Source organism: Ambystoma mexicanum, chromosome 4p, assembly GCF_040938575.1.
Source record: "Ambystoma mexicanum isolate Mex_15411 chromosome 4p, UKY_AmexF1_1, whole genome shotgun sequence".
In the NCBI taxonomy this organism is placed as follows: Eukaryota; Metazoa; Chordata; class Amphibia; order Caudata; family Ambystomatidae; genus Ambystoma; species Ambystoma mexicanum.
In genome coordinates this window covers 574,063,106-574,089,308 of record NC_090927.1, presented here as the reverse complement: position 1 = coordinate 574,089,308, position 26,203 = coordinate 574,063,106, and the positions used below count along the sequence as shown (strand labels likewise).

Genomic DNA, 26,203 nt, shown 5'->3' with positions numbered 1-26,203 from the left:
ACTGGAGACTGTGGGGCAGCTTTTCAAAGGCAAACAACCACTTTCTTATGAACGGTGTAAGGAAACCTTCCACCTCCAAGAAAAGGACAGGTTTACATACCTCCAGCTGAGCCACTGGTGCACCCACCCTCAGACACTCCAAGCAGCAACCCGCTCTCCCACCCCCATAGAATTAACTCTCAATGACCTACCGATTCGAGGCAAGATCTCTGTGCTATACAAGCTCCTCCAGAAAGACATTCTCACCTCCAAATCTCGGTCCATGGCACAATGGGAGGAGGACCTAGGTCACCCCACTGAGGACCACTCCTGGGTGGACATCTGGACTCACGCCCAATCGGCATCTACCTGTGTCACAAATAGAGAATGTGCCTATAAAATCTTACTGCGCTGGTACTATCCCCTCTGACTCCACCACATGAACCATACTGTAGACCCAGCTTGCTGGAGACTGTTGCGGCAAAATAGGATCCTTTTTTCACATGTTATGGACTGGTCCAAAAGCCTAAAGTTTCTGGAAGGAATGCCTGGCGGTCATTGCAGAAATTACGCACACAAAACTCCCTCTGGAGCCCGAACCTATCCTCCTGGGCACCCCGGTTCCCTGGATTTACTCACGCACGGGGCCTACAGCCAAACTGTTATCCCAATGTCTGTTGGGGTTTAGAATATTGGTGGCCCGCACATGGAAATCGGTAGAGGGCCCGCTCCTGCCTCTCTGGTGGGTGAAGCTGTGGGATGTAATAATTGCAGAAAAGGTGACGGCAGCCAGAGCGGGGCTCCTCCACCGCTTCCAGAACATTTGGAACCCTGTCCTTGAGTTCGATCGAGACTTCCCAGCATTGACCGTCAAACCCCAGCTGGCCAGGAGGGTGCTAGAGAGCTGGGTTGCCCCACAGGAGCAGGAGGGAGAAGAGGGAATCTGAAAATATAACGGACATAGGGAGGGGGGGGGGAGAAACATACTTGTATAAGCAATGCATACTAAATGTGGATATTATGTGGATGTGTTATTTTTCCTTCCTTGTTCAAAAATAAACATATTAAAAAACAAAAAAAAAATCCAAGTTTTCAAGGACTTTTTGAACTTCTGGTGGGGAGGGCTCATTCCCAATAGACACTAACGTCACTATGGGAGGATAACGTATATACCAGCAGGTACCGTTCAGGTGATACAAATATCAATTGGGCTTTTGATGGATGGTAAAGTCATCACTTTCCAAGCCAATGTCTCTGTGCTGCACCACTTCTATCCCAGTTACATGAGCATCAGCTCTGAAACTTTAATGAAAATGAGGCTATGAGCGTAGAGGGGGAGGGTGACCAGCCGAGCCTTCTGATTTCTTTCAAAACGTGGCAGCATTGCTCTCAAAGCCCAATTATCCTTGTGCATATTCCCAGCACATATTATTATTCTCAAAGTAACTTAATCTTTAATATTTATTCTGTATTATTTTTTAACAAAAGGTTTTAAGACTTAACAAACCTTTCCTGAAAGCAAACTAATGAAACCACCAAAGGCTGCCATTTGTATATTCATGCCTACTGCTGAATATTGCTCTGCCACTTCTGACTGTTAACGCCTCGTTAAAGAGGTGTGGCAGTTCCTCCTGGAAGTGCCCTGCAGGAGCACCCTGGAAACAGAGCCGTTTTAGAAAGCCTGGTATGGCTGAATTCGTATTTGAAAAGAAATCACTTGTCAGGCATTTATTTTTATCAACATGCATTGGTAAGTTGCTTGGAACCCGCCCCAGTTAGAACTAAAAACGAACGTTGGAACTTTGATTTCACGGACATAGAACCAGTCCAAAGAATTTGGGGAAATCATCTCTACTTTCTTGGGTCTGAATAACCCATACATCGTGTGCAACAGTGTTCAAAGGATGGGTCAGTAATTTCCCATGTTGAGTAATACACTACTGCTCTGGTGGGACAAACATAACATCTTTATCAATGCCTCGACTGTTTAAATTATGGCATTCTGTTGTGATCAGAGGCATGTTTTATTCAACTCAAGTGTGTGATTATTCACATGGGTTGTCAGAGATCGAATTTGAATCTGTGTAGAAGTCTGCAGAGCCTGTGTTGTGTTGAATGTATGAACAGAAGTTGGTAAGTGAAGGATTTGTAAATCATTTAAAAGTTGCTCAACAAAATGAATTGTTCACCAGATACTAGAAGGTATGCATTTGAGTTCAATGGGCTTCTGTATATTTAAATTATAGGTCATCAGATTACTGCACTGCTATAGCAATAGTTTTTCTGTGACCTGCAATTCTTTTTATGTACATTAGTAACAGCATGAATGCCCCAGCATCATCGCTTTTTGCAGAATGTTGCACTCACAGTGAAATATTATTTCATAAAGCCAGCTAACAGTGTGGACCACAAAAAACATCTTTCTGTTGGATTTCAGAAGGGTTTTTATCTTGCTAACATTTATGCATTTACATAAATGTGGTATTTTTGTAGTGTACAATGTTTTTTTTGATGTAGAGCTTCTGACAATATCAACATTCTTGCAATCGTTGCAAAGTATAATAGGTGGTGTACCCCAATTCTGGAAGAAGGCGTCTTATCTTTGCAAATAGAATCAGCCTCCAACTGAAGGAAATGGGCAATTCATTGTTGAGTGTGGAGGCAAAAATGTCCCTTTTGAAAAGGGTCGCAAATGCTTTGAAGAGACATAAAGACCAAACTGTGAAGCCTCCAGCTCCTGGAGTTCTCCTATTTATAATTATTATAATTATTACTGTTCTTTTATAACGTGCTTAATACCGGAACGGTTTCTAAGCACATGACCAGGATTCAAATCTATGTTGCTATGCGTCGACTTGCTTACCAGACAAACGCGTTGCCCCTGAGCTATCCCCCGATCCTAGTGATGGGAACCTTTCAGATTCTGTACCTGACAAGCGGAGACAGGACTATTGCTATGGCAATGATGGCATCAAAACATGCCTCTTCAAAGATGGCTACTTGCAGGCACCTAGAGACTCATTAAAGATGGCTGGCATGTGCGGACGCACGCTCACTGTCGTCAGCAACCAAGATAGCAGCTGTGTTCAGTGAGGAATAGAGACCACGGTTTAAAGTATGGTAAACTTTGTGTCGCAACTCCTTTCTCTCTTAGAGTTGCCTTTCGCTCCTCAGTGCATTAATTCTTGTACCCCTGCGTTTCCATGCCTATCATTCCTGTCTTTTTTGTTTTTCCCACTGTTGTTTCTGCCTTACTCTTTCCCTCCTCTCTTTCTTTCATTCTGGAAACACCCAGTGTAGTCTCAGACATCGCATATTCCAGTATTGGGGAAAAGGCTACGTTCCCTCGGAAGTATACTCCTCCCCTGTTCAGGTCAGGGGACGAGGTGGCTGTTCGTGGACACTGGCACTTCCTTTTCCCAGACAAGACCAAGGGAAGACCAAGGAGGACCCTCAGGTAAGGCCGTTCACTGAGAACACCAGTCTGACACAAGATTGGATGTAGGACACCTTGAAGAGTAGGATACTGGGACGGTTGAGCTATGATAAAGAGTATCACCGTCAACAGGTATGATAAGTCTGTTTGTTATCTCAGGAATCACTTCAATAGATTACTTATAGAGTAAAAAGCTTACAGGAGAAATGGCTTGGAAAGTTGCAGTCAGAAGAATCCAGAGATTATTATTGAACACCACCACTGTCAACCTACTTTGGAGATGGTGATTGAGATTGCTGTGGGTCGTTAACAAGCCCAGCAACAGAGGTCCACTGAGCCTGCAACAGGCAGTAATTAACCAAGTACCCCTTTCTCAAGGCAATAACTGGTCTGGAGTTTGGGGCCTTCCCACCACAGGACCTTAGTTTGCACTGTAACCCTGCCTGCCACTATTTAAGTTCCAATGTATTGCTATGCATGCGCAAGGTTGGAACATATTGCCAGGAACTGCCCGGCCAAGTTGGTCCTGGAGCAAATGTACAGTATTTAATGTCGATCAGTGAATACCAAACATAAAGCTGAGAAGTGGGGGTTTCGATCTTGGTGGGACAAGATACCTGGAGAAAAGATGATGCTTACCCAAGGACGAGGAGAAAATGCTACCTTCCCATTAAGCTAGACGAACAACCAGTGATGGCTCTACTAGACTATGGAAGATAGCAGATGGTGGCCAGGTCCAAACTTGTGTATCCGGAATAGCTTATCCGAAAGCAAAGGTGTCAGTGACTTGTGTGGATGTGCACAGGCTCCAGGAGAGTTACCCTAATACCCAACTGAACTTTCTTGTTGGGAACCAGTGGGTATGGGATTAAGTTGTAGTCATGCTGGAGGTGCCAGAAGATGTCATCATGAGCACTGATATACCCCAATTCAAAGCGTGGCTCCAGCAGAAAATGGAAAGACAAAGGATGGAGACCCCAGAAGCAGTATGGACTTCACTGAACAAAAGGAACTTGGACACTTAGGTTAAGGAACCCATGGGGAATTACCACAGGACTTACAAGGCCTCTCTACCTTTGCCCTGTCATATCCATCTCAAACTAACTCCCTGAATGGGATAGAAGGGGGGAGACAAATGTCCCCTGCCTGTCTATGGGGTACTGGATGGAGTGGTTGCAAGAGCCGGGGCCAACACCCACAGCATGATGTTAGATCCAAAGTTGGTTTCATCTGATTCCTCAATTGTCACAATCAGTATGGCCATGCTGAATCTGTCACTTTAATGGATGTTCCAGAGTTAATTATGCAGTGCTGTTCTGATAGCCAGTATGCCAGTCCTATATACTCTAAACTCTGATCAGATGGGAGAGAAAGACAGGAGTGTAAGACTCGCAGTAGATGCAGGATTATTGGAGTCTGGTTAGGAGCGTATGCAGATCCTGCAGCAGCCTGATGGAGGAGTGCTGCATGAGGGCAAAGACCAAACCGCTCATGTCAATTTCCTATGCGGAAAGAGCAACATGAAAGCTCAGATCTCGATACACTTTGACCCTTTAGCTTATCTGGTACTGCACAACTAAGCCAGTTATGTATCTCAGTCATGGTCACAAATTTTTGACTGCTCACAGGGGTACCTTGTCCAGTGAAGCACGGCAAAGAGGCAGGAGCAACAGTTCCATAAAATCTGTAACGTGCGTAGTCATGGAGGTGGCATTAGGAGTTGGCGAGAGAGGCCTGGTGTGACAAATTGTCTTCTTCCCTGCAGGAGTTCAAGGAAGAGCAGAAGCTTAAACTCCAACTCAGTCCTCAGAGTTCTACAAACCGACTGCCAACACAATCATATAGGTAAAACAGGCACAGTTAAGAGAGAGCTACCTCCTTTGCCTATTGTGGTTATGTGGGCCAGAGGAAAGGTTATACTCTCAAGAGAGGTGTGAATGTGGTTCAATAGCAAACTAAATAGTGAAGCATATTAGTCCAAAATAAAGGAATGTTTAATCAAGGTTCTATACAAATATATATATACTTCAGATAAACACACCATGTGCAATTATGACTGAATAGAAAACACTACAAAACCCCACCCCATGAATGATGAAAGAACACAGAATATGCAAAGATGCAACACTGCGTAATGAGACAGAGGGATAAAAGGCACTAAAAACTACAATGTCCAAAAAGCATATGTTCTTGTGTTGGAAAAAGGGATTAATGTGTCCTAGTGCCTACGGCCCAAAATGGGGCAGAAATCAGGCATTGATACCTTTTTGCGGGATCTTGGAGGCTCAGCAATAGCGGACAAGGCTGCTCAGCACTGTTCGGTAGTTCGAGTCAGATCTAGATGTGGCAGTCATGGACGTTCAGCAATGACCAGGTGTCGAGGAGGTATTGAACCGGAAAAAGGCTGCAGTTCAAAGCGGCTCAAGTTGTGCCGATCATGGAGGTCATCAGGTTTGGTTCACTGGTTAAGGTTCAACAGGGGATGGACTGATAACAGGATGTGGCAGAGAGTTGGTTTGATGTGGCTTGAAGGATTTGGTTTGGGAAGAACACCAGTGGTGATTCGGTCATAGACTCTATCAGCAATGAAGAGGCTGGTGGTGAGAACAGTGGTTTGAGCAATGCAGATGCAGCAGCACTTCTCTGTTCGAGCTGAGGCAACAGCGCTTTAGCTGACGGGGTTGCAGTGGCAAACTTGTTAGAATGGGCAGACTGTGGTTCAGATGTCGATGAGAGCTAACGCAAGCTTTGGAAGGAAACCAGGTCTGCTAATCGAGGTTGGGGACCTACCTCCGCTTGAAGGAGCATCCAAGCCACTCTTCTTCATTGCATTGCCTGGTAGGAGGAAACCAGGCCTGCCAAACAGGATCAGGGACCCCCAGAGCTTGGAGGAGCATCCAAGCCACTCTTCTTCGTCACAGTACTTGGTCAAAGGAAGCCAGGTCTGCCACCAGGGTCAGGGGCCCACCGCACTTTTGAGACGTATCCAAACTCTTCTTGGTCATAGTGCCTGGTGAGAAAAGAACCAGGCTTGCTAATTCAGGGGTCGGGGACCCCAGAGACAGAGAAGAGGTTCAACTGTGTTGCAAGCCTGAAGAAGGCTGGGAAAGGGTGACATCCCCCAGTAGTTGAACTGCACCAGAAGCATAAAGGAGGCTGGGGAAGGGAGACATTCCCCCTACCATTTAAAGGAACTAATAAACTCTGAACTGCCTTTTTGTCCAGGGGAAGAGTAATTCCTCTGGGCCAAGAAGACCTCCTTTTCATTTAGTTTAAACTTAGAGTGTTGAGTGACAGAGTTATGGTTCTGACATTGGATATTGAGACTTTTTTCTTTCGACATCCTCAGTGACCATTCGTTATTTTGGTTGAGACCGGGAAACTCCTCTTAGAGTTAGAGTACAATAGGCTTTTCTTTTCAGTTTCGTGATAACATAAATGTTTATGCCAACCACTATGACCCCTCCATGTCAAAGTCTTACTACTGCACCCTTACAACATACATAGATTAAGGACAACCAACATTTGACTTTTTTAAGTGTAGGTAGGCGGTACGGCCAGCTGTGCTCGAGATGTGACCATGATGGGTATAGTGCTAGAGTGGAGACAGAGGAAGTGAGGGACAGAGGCAGGTTAAAGGCGAGGGGAAAAATGTTAGCTTGCAGGCAGATGAAAAGTAGATTAAGTGGGTAACTCAGTGGCAAGGAGGTAGGCTTTTAGTTTGGTTTTGAACAAGTAGTCATGGCATGATGGTCAATTTGTCAGGTAATGTACGAATGGTACAATTGTTACATAATTTCTCGCTCTACCTGAATCATGCAGTCCCTCGTAGAATGAGGGGGGAAATAATTAATGTCACTAGGTTATTACCCCATTTCCACAGACATACACTGTAACTGGATTTCAAACTGACATGTTATCTTTGGATCTTCAATATTGTGCACTCATGCATGCATGCCTTGGTATGCTTTCTGATAATCTTGTGGACTTTGTGATAGTGACACTGCTCTTGGGAAATGATATTCATATGGTGCAGCTTTTGGGCCATCTTTGCTTGTCAGTGTTGCACTGTCGTCTTACACCGGAGAACTGTGCTGTCTCATGTCTAGGTATGGTTTTCCTATACATTGGGGGACCTGTAGTTCAGTCATTGTTAATTTGGGTGTTTGCATTCCTTTCATTCTTAGATGTTGTTGTGCAGGGTTTTGTCCAGTAGGGTAGTGCTTATTTGTTGGGTCAGAGGGCAGGTCATCTTAGCACAGAGCAGTGAGAGGGCTTGCATTACATTACAATCACATAGGTGAAAACCCAACCCCTCATTGGTCCTACAATTTACATGTGGGAACCCTGTGTGTTTGATGCTGATTGTATTTACCCAGGATCCACAAGACCATGGCATCATTGGTGGAACCTAGGCAAGTGGGCATAGAATTGGGTCACATTGAGGACTGCATCACAGGCCACCTATATGTTAAGGCAATGTTGTTTCCTGTTACAGTACACCTCTTTCAATGCCCAGGGCACCATCAATGTCACCACTGCTGCGCTGATGTTGTACAAGTGGGAAGTCGCATACAACTGTGCCTTTGTTGCATTTAGCTGTGCAGGGGTGGTGGGCAGGGAGATGTGCTGGGTTGCATGCTGCATGAATGTGTCCAGCACCTGGGAAAGACATGCCATGCTGCATGCCCATAATGTGCTGGAAGGTGCCTGTGGCATAAACGTAAGGCACCAACAAAAGCTTCAGCAATGGTGGGATGGCTGATCGTGTGTTCATCAATCCTTCAAGATGTGCCTGTAACTGGGAGAGTAGCTGAGCTAATGTCTCTGTTAACGCACTATATTTTTATCAGCTGCACATCAGGTAGTGCCTAGGGAAATTGCCAGACCCGGGGAATTGGTGCTCTCTTTTCAAGGCATCTCCTCTGAATTTGTGTTGATTGTACTCTGTGATACAGCCGTGCATGCCCCTTCAGCTCAATGTAAAGCAGGAAGTATTGGATCTTAAGGTTTGCTACTGCTGGTGGTTGTATGTAGTGGCTGCATGGTGTTGGAAAGTATGTTTGGAGAAGCTGTGGGCCTCACATACCCTTTATGGGCCACTTCGTTGCACCCGTGGCTTCATTTGCATCAACTGAATGCATTTTCCTTCACCTTTTGGATGGAGGCAGCTGCATTATGCTTTTGGTTAATTTGGCTACTATTTTTGGCAGAGCTTCCTCTGGTATTTCAACCTGAAGATACGATGGAATAAACAAATTCCGCGGACGGATTCAGCACCGGTGGAATTATCACTGTTTTTCATTGTTTATTCCTCCAGTGCTAGTTTCTTCTGGGTTAATTCCACCAATGGAATTTGTATCCATTAACAATAACTCTTATATAAGCAGATTGATGAAAGTGGCGACAGTTCCGTTACTGCCACTTTCCCCTTACCGGCTAACTTGCAATGAGACCAAATTAGTATCAATTAAACATCAACCCTGTGAACATTTTTGTATAATCAGTAAAAATGTAAAGCCAATATTCAATAAATTCACATATCAGACTATAGACAAGGCAGCAGCAGTGTACACATTATGTTGTGTTCACAGTGTGGAATTCAATATAATAACACACCACCCATGTGGGGACTTCAACAAAATGACAGAAACATAAGGAAGTAAAGTAAGTCACATTTTGATTGGTTTGTTACAAAAGTAGGCAATGCTTAAACTGAATCTGGAAGTGTGTTGTGCAATGAGGGAAGACTTAGCTGAGCATTGATTATATTCAATTCTGTAAACATTCAAAATGCACATAAAATAGCTTAATTCAATTGAAGGCCATTAAAAACACAATTCTATCTATGTATAAATGGTTCCCAGGAATCTGCTGTTTGCTGCCATGCATGTAAGGCATTAGACTTACGATATGTGTTTAAATTCCTGTCTGTGTGTTGATGACTGCCATACCACACCCAGCCTGCGGGGGCAGAGCTGAGAAAAAAATCAACACACCAAAATAAACACAGGTCCCCACAAGGCAATTTTTTAAAAAAGTAATACAAATTGGCACAGATGTCTTTTAAGTTGTAAATCATTTGGAAGATATGACCATGTGGGGACATGGGTTTAGGGCCTCACAGTGAAACCAAGTCCCCACAGAGTGTGTGTTTTCATGCACAAGTCCTGACAAGGATAGTCTCTCTCTCCCTCTCCTCCTCCTCCTCCCTCTCTCCTTCTCCCTCTCCCTCCTATATTCGTAGCGTACTGGCCCAATCATCGTGGCCGTTTTCCTGCATTTTTTCAAAGCTGTTTTTCTGCGTTTGTTCGCTGTATTATTATGGGGATTGCGGGGCTAGGGAATATCTATTTTAATATTCATGGTTTGTGCGGACTAGAAAGAGGGAATGGGGCCTTGCTCCTTGTAGAAATGCTGCACCAAATACGAGGAAACAGGCACAGTGAGCTGGCCTCACTATGAGCTGTATCGGATCAGTTTATACTGCTTTAGGGAATGTGTGTTCCTGTGCTCCTGAAAAGCCCACCTACAGTCCTGAAGCAGTAGTAGGATTTACATGTATTGGTGGGAGCCTGGGGACGGTCTTGTCCTTGAATGTCAGGTGTCCAAATGATGCAACCAAGGCCAGACGATTCTGGTCTACCTAAATAAACAAATGTGCAATGTTTCAAGAAACAAATTCATCCGAAGCATATCAGAAATGCATTTCCAAAGAATAGGGTAACACAAGATGGTATCTTACTTTATTAAATACTCTTGGATGTCCTTGCCCTAATCCACCACAGCCTTCAATTTCACTGCAATAATTGTGTGACTCTCCTGGAAGGAAGCCTTAATAACGTTCCTGGGGTATCATCTTGATTTGTTGTCTTATTCTCCACATTTTGATTCCCCTCAATATTTTCAGTCTGTTTGCTAGATGTCATGATTTGCTCGGTTCGGTACTTTTAATGGGAGACGTAGATACAGTCCTGTACTTTTAATGGGAGACGTAGATACAGTCCTGTTTTTATCTGTAGATAGGACTTCAATAGGGCGTAGGACACTTTTTAACACAATTGCGTTTTTCCCTTCTGCTCCCTGCATTTTAGTAAGGGTTCTGCATGCCTTTCCCAGCTCCTTTAGCACATTGGGGTATACTTTCTTCACTTGTCCCATCTCACTGTCTGAGAGAGGTTCTGGCCGTGCCTTGTTCACTGTGTATTTAGGCTCGGACTGGCCCGAACCAAAAACCATGACGCAAAATGCTAGTGTGGGCCAGTTTGTTGGTCAAATTGGGCCAATTGTTTGGCCCATATGGTCCAGTTTGATAAGTTACTTCAACATGCGGTTAGTAGTTTTGACCAGTGTTACTGTATACATATTCTTTAAAATGCACAATTTGCATCACATTTTATCAACCCCCTCGGGTACTACACAAACAGTATATAACAAAGGGAATGAATTGCCATTTGCAGCAGTGGACCACTTTTTCATTGGTGCCCGGGAGAATGTTATGCCCCAGTCTGATCCTTAGTGTGTTTCGGCTTTCTTGCATTGATGTAAGTTAGAAGATGGGTAGTGCATTCTTTTATGAATTTCTGCTCAATAAGATGGAATAAAAAAAGACTACCCTTGCTGTTTTTGCACCATTTCCAGTGAAGCTGACTTCACTTGCACAGAAATTCAACCTGCATGGCACCGGACTAAATTAGCATCTTCTTTAAGGGGGAGTTTCAACAATATGCATTAAACAGACACTGGGGGTAGATTCACTAACCTGAATAGGTCATTTGTGTGTGACATGTGCAAACTCATTGTTACAAATGGGGATTTGTGTAGTCACTGAAACGCAACAAGTCTAGTACCCTGTATGGATAGCTCACTTATTTTGTGCTTTTTTAAAAGAAAACTGAGAAAAATTAAACGAGGTATCTGTATGTTAAACAGTCGCCCAACATCACTAATGCAGGGATTTTAAATACCTCTTAAGATCGTATGTTCCGTGTTCGTGCAGACACCAGATTACCTTCTCACGTTCACTTTCTAGTTAAAGGCAACGATTGCTCAGTTGCTAGAGCTGGCATATATTCAAGAAATGTTCTGCATGCTCCTTTTAGTTCTTGGTTACAACTATCTCCTTCTCTTACTCAGTATAGAATGATATCCTGAATATGACAGACCTTAGTGAACTTTCACAACTTTGTTTACTCAATCTATGGTCGTTTTAACAAGTTAAATCAATCCTAAATTGCTCTGGTGCCTCTCTTCAGTGCCTCACTTCCTTCCTCTCTGAGTGGGTGGATCTCTCCTCCTCTCTCCTCGCCTCTGCCTCTCACCTTCTCCTCCTCAGAGACCTTAACATCCACTTGGATGCTTCTTGTCCTTCTGCAGGACTCTTCCGCAACCTCTGCGACTCCCTCTGTCCCTCTGTTCTTCCCTCTGGCCCGACTCACTCTGCAGGTCACACCGTTGATGTTCTGATCTCCTCAGACCTCCCTCTCTCCAAACCTCTCACCACTCCTCTCTCCTGGAGTGACCACTTTCTCCTTTCCTCCCATCTCTCTCTCTACCCCTGAGGCCAAGCCTACTCCAGCACTGCCACCTACCTTCCCGATCATCCGACCCATGAAGCGTGCGTAAGTGGAGGCTTTCGCCGCAACTTTCTTTCCTCCTCCTGCACCTTTGGCTGACTCGCATCCTGACACAGCCCTTTCTAACCTCTATCTTTGTATCTCAGGCACTCTTGATGTACTTGCCCCTGTCGTCAGGATCAGCTTGAATCCCAAATCCAAGTGCAACTCTTGGTACGACTCTGACCTTGTCACCCTCAAACGCAAATGCAGGGTGGCTGAGAGGAAGTGGAGGGTTACAGGTGCACCCTCTGACAAATGGCCTGCTGCCTGCCTCAAAGGCAGTACAGTTTCTCTGCCCTCGCCCAGAAGAGAGCACACAACCAAGCCTGCGTCTCTGCAGCATCTAACAACTCGGCCAAACGCTTCAAAATCTACAAGGAGCTGGCCAACCCTGCAGTCTCTACCTCTCCTGTTCCCTCCCAGGCCTTCTGCACTGCCTTGGCCTCTCATTTCATCACTAAAACTCAGGACATCCTGTCCACCCTCTCTTCCTTCTCCTCCTCCTACTCCTTCTCCACCACTCCTGGCCTGCCTTGGGCCTCCTCCACTCCTCCCTTGTTCACCCTGACGATATTTCTAGACAAGTCTGATCTATGAAAGTCTCGTCAAAACAGGTTCTTCCAGAACCATCGAGGACCACATATATACCCTTTCTCCAGCCCTGGCCAATTTCTGCAATCCCTCTTTTGCCACTGGAACTTTCCCCTCCCCCTGAAGCACCCCCTTGTGCCCACCTCAACCCCCTTAAGAAGCACTCTGCCAATCCTTCCCCTCTGGCTAACTATCATCTCTATCACTCCTTTCCTGGGCAAACTCTTGGAAAAGCTGACAATCTCCAAGCTTAACCTTCATACTGAATCTGTTGGTTGGTTCCAGGGCCATCAGTCGGAAACCGCTCTTCTGAACAGCCGTGAAGACCTGCTCTCCAACTTTGACTCTAAGCTACCTTCTGGCTTCATTTTCCTCGATCTTTCTTCTGCTTGTAACACAGTCAACCATGCCGTCCTGCTCAAGCTCTTCCGTGATAACCTGGGTAACACTGATCAGGCCCTGGCCTGGCTGACCGCCTTTCTCACTGACCGACTCTCTCAGGTCCAAGTGGGGTCCTTCCTCTCTTCTATCTATCTGTGGTGTTCCCCAGGGGTCTAACCTCTCTCCCTGGCTGTTCAACCAATATCTGACACCTCTCGCCCACCGCATCGCTGCACTCTGCTCCAACTTTCAGTGTTATGTGGATGACACCCAGCTCTCTTTCTTGCTCCCCTCGGCCGCCTATACTCCTTCTCTCATTCCTGACTGTGTGTAATTCAGGAGTGGTGTGCCACTAATGATCTCTACCTTAATGCCTTTAAGATGGAGATCCTCCTCATCGGAACACCAGCTACCTCCTTTCCTCTCTCTCTCTGGTCGCCCACACTGGGTCCTCTTCCTGCTCCTACCTGTGAGGCTAAGAACCTCAGGGCCATCTTTGACTCCACTCTCTCCTTCTCTCCTCACATTTCTGACTTCTCTAAGAAGTCAAACTATCAGCTGCACCTCCTCAGAGGTATTCTTCCCTTGCTCACTTTCTCCCAGAAGCTCACTGTCTCCAGAGCTCTAGTCCTCTCGAGGCTGGACTACTGCAACAGCCTCTTTCTAAATCTTCCTGCCTCTGCTCTGTGTCCTCTACAACTCATGCAGAACAGGACCGCAAAACTTGTCCGTGGCCTCAACCCCAGGGATCGTATCTCTCCAGCTCTGAAATCTCTTCATTGGCTCCCAGTGGTAGCAAGAATCAATCTCAAGACTCTCTGCATTGTCCACAAGGCTTTCTGGGACCTGGGACTGCACTACCTCCAACATTCCCTTCCAAAATGTATCTCCCTTCTCAATCTTTCCGCTCATCCACTTCAACTCTCTGCCTCTCTCAAACCTGAGCAGAACCATCTTTGGTTCCGGAAGCAACTCAAGACCTTTGTCTTCCTCTTCGCTTCCGCTTTCTCCCCCCCACCCCACCGTGCTGAGACCCATCTGTTCCATGCACTGGTCATCTGTCTACCCTCTGAATTTGGGCCCAGGTCCCTGCCTGTCCAGTTACACCTTGCACTTCCTTGAGCTACCCCCTAGCTGCACTTTCTGATTACCTGGACTGAGCCACCGGCTGGCTGAACTTTTGACTACCTGCAACCCCCACCCCTTTTTTGCACTTCTCCCCTTCCCTGCGCTTGCACAATCTGAATGACACAAGGGCTAGTAAGATTGTTGTTTTTTTCCTCCCTCTGTTTCCCCCCTCCTTATCTTGTCACGCCTAGAAACACTTGTGTACAAGCACGTTATAAATACCATATCAAATCATATATCAAATGTTGTGCCGGATTCCCCCACTTGGTTTTACTCATTGGGCACACTCACATTCAGTGAAGCATCTTTTGCCCACCAGACCCACCTCTCCTTCCTTCAGAATTCCTTCCCTTTGCTGTAACCATTGTTAGGGAGAATTCTCAGAAATGTGCTAATTCCCTCCACCTTAGAGACCCCCAGCAACTTTGCTGGATTTTAGGACTTGATTCTTTTACCTGGAGAGAGTGAGACCCTTTTTCCCACTCTCTCATGTATTTTAATGTGATTTTTGAACACTGTTTCTTTTGGTTGTGAAGTCTGACAAACTCCATAGGCATCTTTCACGTGGTGTCGCACATCACCTTCAGTGCAGTGGCAGAGGGAAGTCTTTCAGATTTCCCAAAGGTTTAAATGCCTTCTCTTGACACATTGGGCCCTTGACACATTCACATAGACAATATGGTAAAAGGAGACCACATCTGCTCCGACACCCATGGAGGAGAATAGACACCTATCCCCACTATACTTATTTCATTAAAATTGCAACACTATACATAGTTCATTAGAATAGAACAGGAGGCACGTTCCACCAAAAAACCTAAATTTCTGTCAGTCCTAGGCCCCTTCACACTATACAGGACGGACCCTCTAATCTAGCTGTGCCTTAGGATTGCACTTAACTAACAGGACTCGCAAACCTAGCTGTTCTCACCATGCAGGACTCCCGAAATTGAGGCACTCAGCCACACTGCGATGATTAGTTTCATAATATATAACCCACTAACCAAAAAATAAAAGCTCACGTTTTCTGCATACTTAACTCACTCACAAGACTAACACAACCACCTCTCGCAAAGCAAGCCCCATTCACTTCACCACACCGCTACAACACATAAACTGCACCAACAGCACACGAGGACTGACATCGCTCCGATACTCGCACCAAAGCTCAGCGCACAGTGTACACTGAGATGAAGCAGCCAACAGAACATCACTCCTCTTTTTATCATACTCCCTCTTCACCCTACTAACCCATCCTGCCTTCTCCCTTACAGATCCACCAGAGCGCCTGGGGACCAACTCCGTTCACAGCTGCAGTAAAGCATCCAAGGGTGCAATTTTTGTCAAAATGGCCCCAGTCTTCTTTTTTTGCCATTTCTTTGTGGATATGTCCTTCTTGAGATTTACTCTGCGTGCCAAACCAGGTTTGGTCCCATTGTTCGCTTTGCCTTTGGCCGGATTCATAAGTGAAGCCCGCCTCTGGCTCCAGGGTGTCTGTGGTGGGCAGGAAGTGAGGGAGGTGCCAGAAACTCCCTGTGCGCGTAGTCTTCTAGCAGACCCAAATGCACTCTGTAGTGATTGTCCGGCTGACTGTCCGGCAAGGACAGCCACCCTACTGGGTGAATGACAGCTAGGTTGGAATGAATGGGAGAGAACTGAATAAAAGGCGAGGTTTTTGACTTGGAAGGCAGAGTCAACCACTGGACGAAGGAACCAAAGAAGAACTTGAAGAGGACGCCTGCTGCAACTCCTGGACCATTGGTTTGCCCGGTGAAGCCCTGCTGCTGTGCTGAAACTCCAAATTCGTATCGACAAAGAAGCCCCTGCAAGGACGACTTCTCCCTTTTGCATTTCCACAGAGTTGCTGCTGGAAACCGAACAGCCAGGGAGAGGAACACCAGATTGTGGGCGTTGCTTTTAAGTTGGCGAAGAACTCCAGGAAGATCCTCCGGACTGCCAGGAAGCAGGACTGACCGAGCCTGAGCCCCCTCAACAGAGTACGGGAACCCAGAAGCAAGGAAGGTCCATTTCAACAGCCAGAAGCCGCGGTGTTGCTATTTACGGTAGTCCTGAGAAGCTGAAACACCGAAGTGACACTTGTTGGAAAGATTGCCGGTTGCGAGCGGTGACTGTCCCATTGCAGAGCAGGAGTCCCCAGAAGTCCTACCTCTTGTCCCCACGACTGAGGCCCAGGAATAGTGAGATATGCAGAGCTGCACAGGAACAGAAGTCATTTGCTTCACTTTGTCTTCAATACAAAGGTACTGTAAAGTCTGAGAGAACTTGCCTCTCATTGTAGAGTTGCTTGCATTTTCTACTACTCACATGTCTAATCAGCTTGTGGCACTACATTTGATTCTTCTTTTCTTCAAAGATTTCTAAAACATTGTGCAAAGACTTTTCTACTTAACTACCAGAAGTGCTTCAGCCCATACAAGACTTTTGCCCATAGACTTTGGCTTAAACTGTTATACTGAATGACTCTGATTTGGGGATCCAAAAGCATTTGCCTGCTTATGAATATTTGTGGTCTCCTGTTTGTTCTAATAATCTTTTCCTTTGACCAATTTCTAAGAGTATTCTAAATGCAACAGTAAGATGTTAATGTCCCCAGCAACCTAGCTATTGAAGACACCTCAGGGTGTAGGTTGTGACTGTGGGCCCTCCTAAAGGGGTCTTTACTGATTTAGAAACTAAGAGTGTACAATTTTTGAAGTGGATTTGTGTGTTGCTTTTTATATTGCTCCCTTCTGAAGAAGGCTTATTCTAACTGACTGATAAATTAATAATTGTTTATTCAAGAAACCTTGTGTGTAAGTGTTTATTTAAATCCTAGTCACTGTAAATCTCTGTGTAACCCCCTACAGCTCACACTGACTCCTCTTGAGATAAGCCTGGCTGCTCAGCCACACTACCAACCTGTTTAGTACAGACTTATACAAAAGGTTGGGTTCCTATTGCCAGGAGGTCAAGGTTATTGTAGCGCACCCTAAGGGTACTGCATACAATCTTGCTTAACAGCCCTGGGTCCATAATTCTTCCTACTTAAATTTGAAGTTTGAGATTAGTCAAAATAATGATTTTAGCACAGTACTTTATGAGCTGTCTCATTTATTTGCGTCAATCTAAACATTATGTAAAATGTATTTATATGTTTTCATACTCAATTTCTTTTGTCACAGCCATTTTGGATAATCTTGCTGCTGTCATTCCCAGGACACGTCGCAGGTCTCCTCACTTCTTTGCAGTTTTGCCAGCAATTGCTGATCAGTAGTAAAACTATCATAAGGAGGATTTCAGGTCCTGAAATTTAATATCTAAACAGACCTGCCGTATGCCATCAGAATGTTGCTAATCCACAAGGAGTTATGACCTTGCATAGATGCTAGGATGAGACTGCATGCTTTCATCTGATTGCAGAACTCCCAGATGGCTGTCAATGCAATGATTGTATGTGGTTCAAGGTAATTCATTTCTTGGGCCAGTGCAAGGAATTGTACCATCTTTGGAAAATAGACATTTGGCTGCTGAGTCTTGCATTGTGTCCGTTTGTTGCAATGCAAAATGACATTCTGCAAGCAAAAGAAATATATAGATGGCTATGATTCTAAGTTGAGAGATGTGAGGGTTATGTTGTTGAGAATGTTATATGGGTGGTAGGTCTCTGTAAAATAGGTTTCCTCCTTGTAGGAATGGACATGTTCTGCTCTGTGGCACTTTTGTTAAATAATTTTTTTTCATGCTTTAGGATAATTCCCAAAAGGTCTGAATTATGTGGAAATGTCAGGAAATTGATCATTCATTTTTGTAATTTTTGTTCTTAAAATGTCGAAATTATTATCCAACTTCATATTAATACAACATTCTAAAGAAATGTCCATGAAAAGATTACTTTTATTTACAGTAGTGCATGTTCTGTGGACATTTCTCTGGATTTGTTTTTTGTGGAAATGTCCCCAGAATTTAAGTTCCATTTGATGTAAGTTCATAAAGAAGGAAATACCTGGGTTCCTGAAAATTCACTGGGTTGTGTTTGATAAAGAACTCACCTTTAAGCCACAAGCAGATAAAATGACTAAATGGATTTACTATCAACACCGCCAACTTTGGCACTTTCCACCACCAAGTCCCTCTCCAATCAATTGATCATGCACTTGTGGTAGGGTGGTGTGAAGAAGCCAAAAGGACTTCAGAGAACGCAGCTCATGGGTCCGATTAAAACCAGTGTATTCTGATTTATATGTACATGTGGTCAGAAGGGGGAAAAAGTGTTGTGTGCCAAAAATGAAATCACTCAAAAGTCTTCCTGTTTCCGTTATTCCTTAGAAAACAGACTGCTCTGACCGGCTATGACGACATTGCTGGTGGGCCCTTCCTCGGATGCAACAGGACAGGGAGTGGCTTTCAGGATTTTTCTGTAGTCCATGTTAAACTTCCAAGTCTGTCGCAGCATTTCCCAGAGGCAAAGTGGGCTAGGAATGGGTCCTTATAGGCCTGGTTGGGTCTCCCATCACCTTCCCACCTAAGGGTCCTCATCCTTCTCCGACCCACCCCAATCTTAATTTAAACCTCTACGATTCACCGCTCACTCATGCCTCAGGGCTGGACATTGAACCTAGTGTCTGTCCTTCAACCTGGCTTGCGACTGACCTCATTGATACTTGTGCTTGTTCCTCCTACCAGACAACCGTGAGGTGTGCATTGTAATACTCTCTCGCTGTCAATGTACCTAATTTCCCAGAACCATTCCTACTCATTCTCTCCATTTGCTCTATTTCTCCCTCTCTGCCAAACCCCTCTGTACTCGCACCCCCTCCTTGACCTTCTCAAACCTTTTGTCATCACTCTACTCCTCTTCCTTTTATATACACCTCCTTCAGCCCCCTCTGTCCTCCCTCCCCCTCCTTGGTATTTAACACCTACAATATCTTATCAAACCCCTCCTGATTGATGTTCACCTCCCCCATCATACCTACTTCCCACCTCCATCCTCTCCTCCAGTTCTCACCTGCTCCTTCGGCAGCTTTCACTATGTCCACCCCTTTGCCACCTTTTGCCCTGTCCACCGCTTCACCTCTTCCTGCACCTTCTTCTCTGCTTATACCTCCACACTGCTTGTTGCTCCTCTTGCAAATCCCCACACTGCTTCCCTCTGCCTGTAGGCTTGTATACCACTGGATTCCTTCAACCTGGGCCGGGCCTTCCCTGAGGATCTGCAGTTGGGGTTCTTGTTTTTAGCGATAACACCTGTGTTTGGGGGCTGACTGGGGTAGTAGTGGCCTGCCCGCCTGAGTCTAGCAAGAGCCTTGACAAAGGCAACTGGATGGTACCACCTTGGTCAGCTCCTGAATGCAGGGGATATTGCTATTAGCACCCCAGGCTTTCTCCTAGGGAGCAAGTAGTTTTGAGAGGCATTTTATTTCTCTGTGGGAAAGTGGCTTTGAACCTTTTAGACTTGCCAAATTCCTGTAAAGAAAAATCTGGAAGGAACATCAGGGGAAAAAGCAAAGGACATTGTCCCTTTTCTGTTTCCCCGTGCAGGGGATAGACTTGACACACAGATGAGAAGGTAAGTGGGAAGAGAAAGTCGGGCGGGGGGCTCCAGTCGGGGGAGGACCGGGACAGCTGGAAGGAAAAGACATGGCACCAGCAGAGGCTGCAACAATGTCCGACTCTGTGAAGGAGGCAGAGGTGGCTGAGAACACTATACTTTCTGATAAGCCCACCTGCAGTTCCAGTCACCTAATTGGCTAGACTCTCTTCCCCATGTGCTAATGCTGCTACCTAGCGATTGGCAGGCCTCTACTGGAAAATCCTGTTCAGGTGTAGTTAATTGGATGATGTGCAACATGACTTGGATGAAGATCGAGTCTCCAAAAGTCAGGCCCACTAGATTTGGTTTGCTCAACACACACTTGCAGAGTGAAGGACAGGTGCTGTGCCCGATGGATGGAGCCAATGCACTTCCTGTCCCTTCAGCGTTTCCGTCTCCACTCGCTGGAGTAGCAATAAGTGTTGTGTGTGCAATCAGCCTTATTAGGCCTTTCTTGCTTGTCAGTAGTGTGAGAAACCTGAGGGTATTCTCCCAGTAAAACCTTGAGACTCCCTTATTCAGGTGGCCAGGACACGGCCATCGTTGTAGAATCCAGTACCTGGGGGTGAACCAGTGGGGGAGGATCACCTGGGTAGGGGAGCCCGGGTTATGCGAGGGGGGAATACCCAACTGAGACGCGGTATTGTACCGAGGAGGAGGAAGAAGAAGAGGGGGACGAACTACCTGCGTTTTTCTTTGCTTATTCCATTTCTACCTCCCTTCCACCCATAGAAGATCCCTTAGTAAAGTCCTATCAACCCTTTACCTCTGATAAACCAACTACAAGTTCAAACCCTGTGGCATCTCAAAGCTGCATCTCCCAAAACCCTGGTTTCCCTGTTCTGTACCTGCATGCTCCCGGCCATTCTTTTTCACGCCCCTCTAGTCCGTATTTCCCAGGCTTCCCGTTTGCACAGAAAAAACACTACCGTTACCACAACTCCCCTTGTTTATTTTGTGAACCCTATCAATCCCCTCCCTTTGATTGTCATCTTCCAAACACCCAATCTGCTCAGATGAAATACTACAATTCCCACGATCCCCCATGTTCTGTCCTCCATTCCGGTCATTTTTGCCTATTTCACACACCCTACCCATTCTGTTCCTCAGTCTACCACTCAATCCCCTTTTTACAGTAGCACAGTTTCCCAATCCTATCCTGTAGGACATTCCGACATGCATACTGTTTTACGGACTGCTAATAAAGCGGTTTACCTGACATGTCCCGACACTAAGGTCAGGCAAAGTCTGGCAATTCATTCTAATCACACATACCCGACGGCCCTTCCTTTTCCCCACAGGAATAAAAGATGTAGCAAGAAAGCACAAGACGAGGAAGGCGAGCACGAAAGACTGCATGACGAGACGGCTAATACAAGTCGGAAGTCCAAACGAAGGAAGAAGGCGGCAGGAATTGAAAAGGTGGTGGGGAGAGGTGGCCTTGCCCTTTTCATCCCAAACCTGTGAAACCTTAGAGGAAAGCCTAAGACCGCAAACAATAGCACGAGTGTCCTGCAGCAGATGTCAATGGTACATTGGCGAGTTTATGTCGATAAGCAGGAGCGAGCAAAGCTCCCGCGGTACCGGCCTTGACTCCAAAGAAGCCGAAAGCCAAGCGGTTCATCACAACTGGTGAGTCGAGGGGAGAATCGATAAGCACCGGGCTGTGTTGAGTGAGAATCGCAAAGTGGCAAGTTTTGAACCAAGGCTTAGGATCTTTAAAGGAACTGTTAAGTGTGGGGGGGAGACCAGCTGCAGAGGGAAAGCGGCACCACATGGGTGCTAACTTGAGAGATTCTGGTCGAGCCCCATATTGAGAAACTACAGAAACCAGAAGGCCATAGAAAGACCACCAAAGGAATGTAAAGTGGTCATATGTGAGGGTTGAGCAAAAGCCCCATACATTCAAAAGACTTTGATTCGTGAATTGGCGTGAAAGCAGGGGAAGTGAATTCCGAATCCTTTGAAGTGTATAAAAGTTAAAGAAAGAGAACATTGAAAGTAAAGGGGGGGTCAGCCCAGAAGAGGGGGAACCAGGGGTGAGCCACTATCGCCCTGCTCGAGGTCCATAGCAAACTCGGTGAAGGAAGGCTAAGAATCGAGAGGGGTCAGAGCCCGGCAGAAGGGGGATCCAAGGGTGAAAAGTCGTCGCCCCAAAGCAAAAGTTAAGAGACGGCAACAGTAAGCCTGAAGGAGGGAGGCCAAAGATGAAGCTATCACCCAAGTACTAGCAGTCAAAGGTCCGAGCCCGCTCGAGGGAGATCCTAGGGCGAAGCTTTCATCAAGACTTTAAGTGGAAAGTGATCCGTGAAGGGTCAGCCCAGAAGAGCGGGACCCAGGGGAGAAGTCATCACCCACTTTGAACAGTGGAATACAATTGAGAAGGGTCAGCTCAGAAGAGGGGGACCCAGGGGTGAACCCATCACCCAGTGAATATTGTGAACAAACTTTCATATGTTAAAAGAACTTTTTTTTTTTATTGAAACACATCAGGCCCCGAAGGCAAGAGACTGTCAGAGGAAAAGAGACTTGGCCATCAACGGTCCTGAGAGATACCATTGGAACTGTTGTCTCGTGCTGGAGAAGCCTGAGACAGTACTGTGCTCCAAGCTCCCATCCTACCCTGTGCTACAAAGTGGGGATGGGAGACCCAAACCACTGCATCCTGACTTATTATTTGAGAACACTTCTTTCTTTTCTTGAGAACTATCCCAAACCCTTTTCTGCAGTAGTTGTAAGGTTTGGCAATAGGTTTCTTCGTATAGGCCCTTTTATTTTGACACAACGCCACTAGGTCGACACCTGTCCCATCTTCGATTTAGGTTTAGATTAGTAGTTTTTCCAACCCGCACACCATTTTTCATTGTTCAACAAACACACTTGAACTGTGATGATTTGTGTCTCTTACTTGTGTCACCATGAGTTTCTCACAGTAGTGGCGATCTGTTTTGTGTATTCTACGTCTGCTCCTTCTGTGGTATTGCTTGCAAGGGTCTGATACCATGTGTCATGCCTTAAGGGCTATGTGAACTCCTTTTTACAGTTGTTTAGGAAGGTGCTCTTGCAGAAATATTACATGTTATGTTACGTTACTTTGCATTTATATAGCGCCTTATGTATCACTGGTATGATCTCAAAGCGCTGGTAGGTTGAAGGCCCTTGGGAACCGTAGTTCAAGTCAGGAGATATATATATATTGCGTGAGTGCACCAGATATGTGTGCAGCTGGTGTGGCACTTGCTTGCATGATAGCTGCTTCTTAGCGATAGGTGTGGTGTTTGGGAGGTCAGGAACATGTGTTCACTCTGGAGGGTTGACACCCAGACTGATTTCTGGCTGCGTTAGGCCTGAGGAGACGCTTAGGCTAGCAGTGTGTGCTCAGCTAGCTGTGCTTAATTAGGATGTTGAGGAGTATGAGGCAGCTATACCGAATGTGTCATAGTATCGCTGTGTTTTAGTTGAGTGGTGGTGTATAGGAGAGAGTAACCGTGGTATTGTGATATGGTGATTTTCAGTAAGGCCGTTCCATCCACTCCATCTGTTCCGTTCGTTCTATGCCTCCATCCGTTCCATGTAATCCGTTCCATCAGTTGCACCCGCTCCATCCACTCCATCCGTTCCATCCACTCCTCCGTTCCATCCACTCCATCTGTTCTATCCACTTCACCTGATCCACCTACTCCATCTACTACATGTGTTCCATCCACTTCAATCCGCTCCATTCGTTCCTTCTGTTCCGTCCATTCCATCTGTTCCAACCACTTCATCTGTTCCATCTACTCCCATCAGATCGATCCACTCCATCTGTACCCACCGCATCATTTGTTTCATCTACACCAACTGTACTGTCTACTGTATCCATTCTATCCATTGCATCCGTTCTATCCATTTCATTTGTGCGTTCCGTCCCCTTCGTCCGTTCCATCCACGTCGTCCCTTACATCAGCTTCATCAGAGTGATCCATTTCATCCATTTGATCCGTTTTATCCACTGCATCCGTTTTACTTGTTTCATCCATTAATTTTCTTTCATCCATTTCATTCGATTCTGTTTAGTTTATCTGTTTAAATTTACACTGGCAGTTTTAGTTTTCAATTTTTCACGATCGGGTCTCGATGCTTTTTTGATTCAGCAGGGTTACTGTTTATTGTTGCTGTTTATACAGTTTGTGTTAAGAGTCGATTTTTAGGGGAAGAGCCATGTTTACATTAATTTGTGGAAAGACATGAGGTCTTCGGTGAGTCGGATGTGGGGTGGAAGTGAGTTCCACAGAGTGGAGGCCAGGGCAGAGAATGATGATCCACCTAACCTAACTGAGTTGGTTTTTGGTATCACTAGGAGACGGGCAGAGCTTGATCTTAGAGTGTGTGGTGGATGGTAGGGTCTTAGTTTGTCCTGTAGATACTGAGGTCCGGTTTTATGCATTGCTCGGTGCAAGATGCATAAGGTTTTGAAGGTCACCCTTCGGCCAACCGGGAGCCAGTGCAGAGTTTTGAGAGAGTTTTTGGAGGTGTGATCCCTTGGGCCAAGTGCTAGTAGCAGTTTGGCTGCTGCATTTTGTGCTCTTTGTAGTTTAGTGAGGTGGTACGCATGGACTCCGAGGTAGAGGGAGTTAGCATAGTCTAGTCTTGACATTACAGTTGATTGGACCGCAGGGAGTCTGTTGGGAAAGGAGAGGTATGGGAAAATGCGCCTAAGAATTTTGAGGTGGTAGTGGCAGGACTTAGAGACGTTGTTGATTTGGTGCAAGACGGTTAGGTCAGAGTCGATGGTGCATCCAAGGTTTTTAAATGAGGTTGACGTTGTCTGGGAATTTCCCCACGGCAGGTGGCCAGGGTAGAGGGTGAGGAAGAAGTTTGGTGTTGCCACACACCATGATTTCGGTTTGGAGTGGTTTAAAAGGAGATGGTTTGTGGTCATCCAGTAGTCCATGTCAAGGAGGCAGGCAGCGAGGTCGGGTTGGCAGCTGGGTTTTGAGTTTTAGGATTAGTTGGGTGTCGTCAGCGTAGTTGTAACACAGGATATTGTGCGAGAGGATTATTCGTGGGAGGGTGGACATATAGAGGTTGAGAAGGAGGGCTGATAGACACGCTCCTTGTGGAACTCTGGTATCGACTGGTCGGGCGCCGGAAGTAAAGGAGGAGAGTAGGGTTATTTGGTTCCTATTGTGAAGAAGGATGCTATCCACTTGAGAGCGTTTCCACAGATTACAAGGGAGTGAAGGCGGTTGAGGAGGATTGACTGGTTGATTGTGTCAAAGGCGGCCGATAGGTCAAGGATTAGTGCAGCACATCCCGCAGTCTCTGCAGTATTTTTAAGGTCATCCAGATTGGGGCTAGGGTGGTTTCGGTTCCGTGTCGGGGTCTGAAACCTGATTGAGCGGGGTCTAAGAGATTGTTGGCTTCGACAAAGGAATTTAGTTGGGAGTAAGCGTTTCGGTTGATGAGTTTAGCAAGAAACCTGGTGTTTGAGATAGGGCGGTAGTTTTTTGGGTCATGAGGGTCGAGGGAAGTTATTTTAGAAGAGGCTTGACATGAGCAGTTTTGAACGCGTTGGGAAAAATTCCTAAGGAGAGGGAGTCGTTTATGATGGTTGTGTAGTGTAGTGTTAACAGTGTCACAATCCCCTGCCAGCATATCCCTGTGCTGTGGGGGAAACCAGATGTGATACTCATACTGCCCCCAGGCCCTACGTCACATAGCGAGTGACGTGGCTCAGCCTCACGAGTCTCTCCAATGCCTGCAGCCATGGCAAGTCAAGGGGCATCTTTTAGCTTTTTACCGGCTACCTTCATTACGGCAATGTATGTTGGCCTTGCTTTACACGAGCAGTGCTCTCTACAATGTTCCTGTCTGCCTTCTCCTCTAACTTTGCAGAGAGCTCACATTTCTTATACTTGCTAGGTGCTTTGCTGTAGTTGGCAAGTGGCCATGATTATATTGAAGTTGGTGGTTTGGGACTTACAGGTGGATAGGTTACACTACCTTGTTACCAGTCTACCTTACTAAACTAAAATACAGATATGCCAATACTTTGCAACTTGGTGCAGATTTTAATGGCTGCCACCTATGTCCCCTCTCTGTTTAGCACTGCCTGGGGTAGTCTGGAATTCAGTGTCTTGTTTCTGGAGAACTTTATACTTGTATTAGAGATGACATTTTTACCTTTCGCAAATGGACTGGGTATCATCTGTCCGCGGCCCGAGTATCGCGAGGACCATCATCACTTTGGGGGTTGATGGAACGGATCAGGGAGAGCTGTTAGTAGGTGTTTATCTACAGTTTGTCGAAAGCCAATGCTGGTTTCTGCTGGATTGCCAACTACATCTTTCTCTTGAATTCTTCCTGAATTTGTGCAGAGGGATTGTTACTTTGATTGTGGTACAAAACTGTACTGCACACTGACTTGAATTCTGAAAACTGCAAATTTTTCAAATGCATGTCCTACCATGCTTAATTTATGTCTTGTTTATTTCT

The 26,203-nt window shown here is 45.8% G+C and overlaps 1 protein-coding gene across 4 annotated transcripts in view; it reads left to right on the top strand.

Moving 5' to 3' along the window:
- Positions 1 to 26,203, top strand: part of LOC138453356 (glutathione S-transferase-like) — an 812,433-nt gene that overhangs the window by 647,815 nt on the left and 138,415 nt on the right. The window lies entirely within an intron of this gene.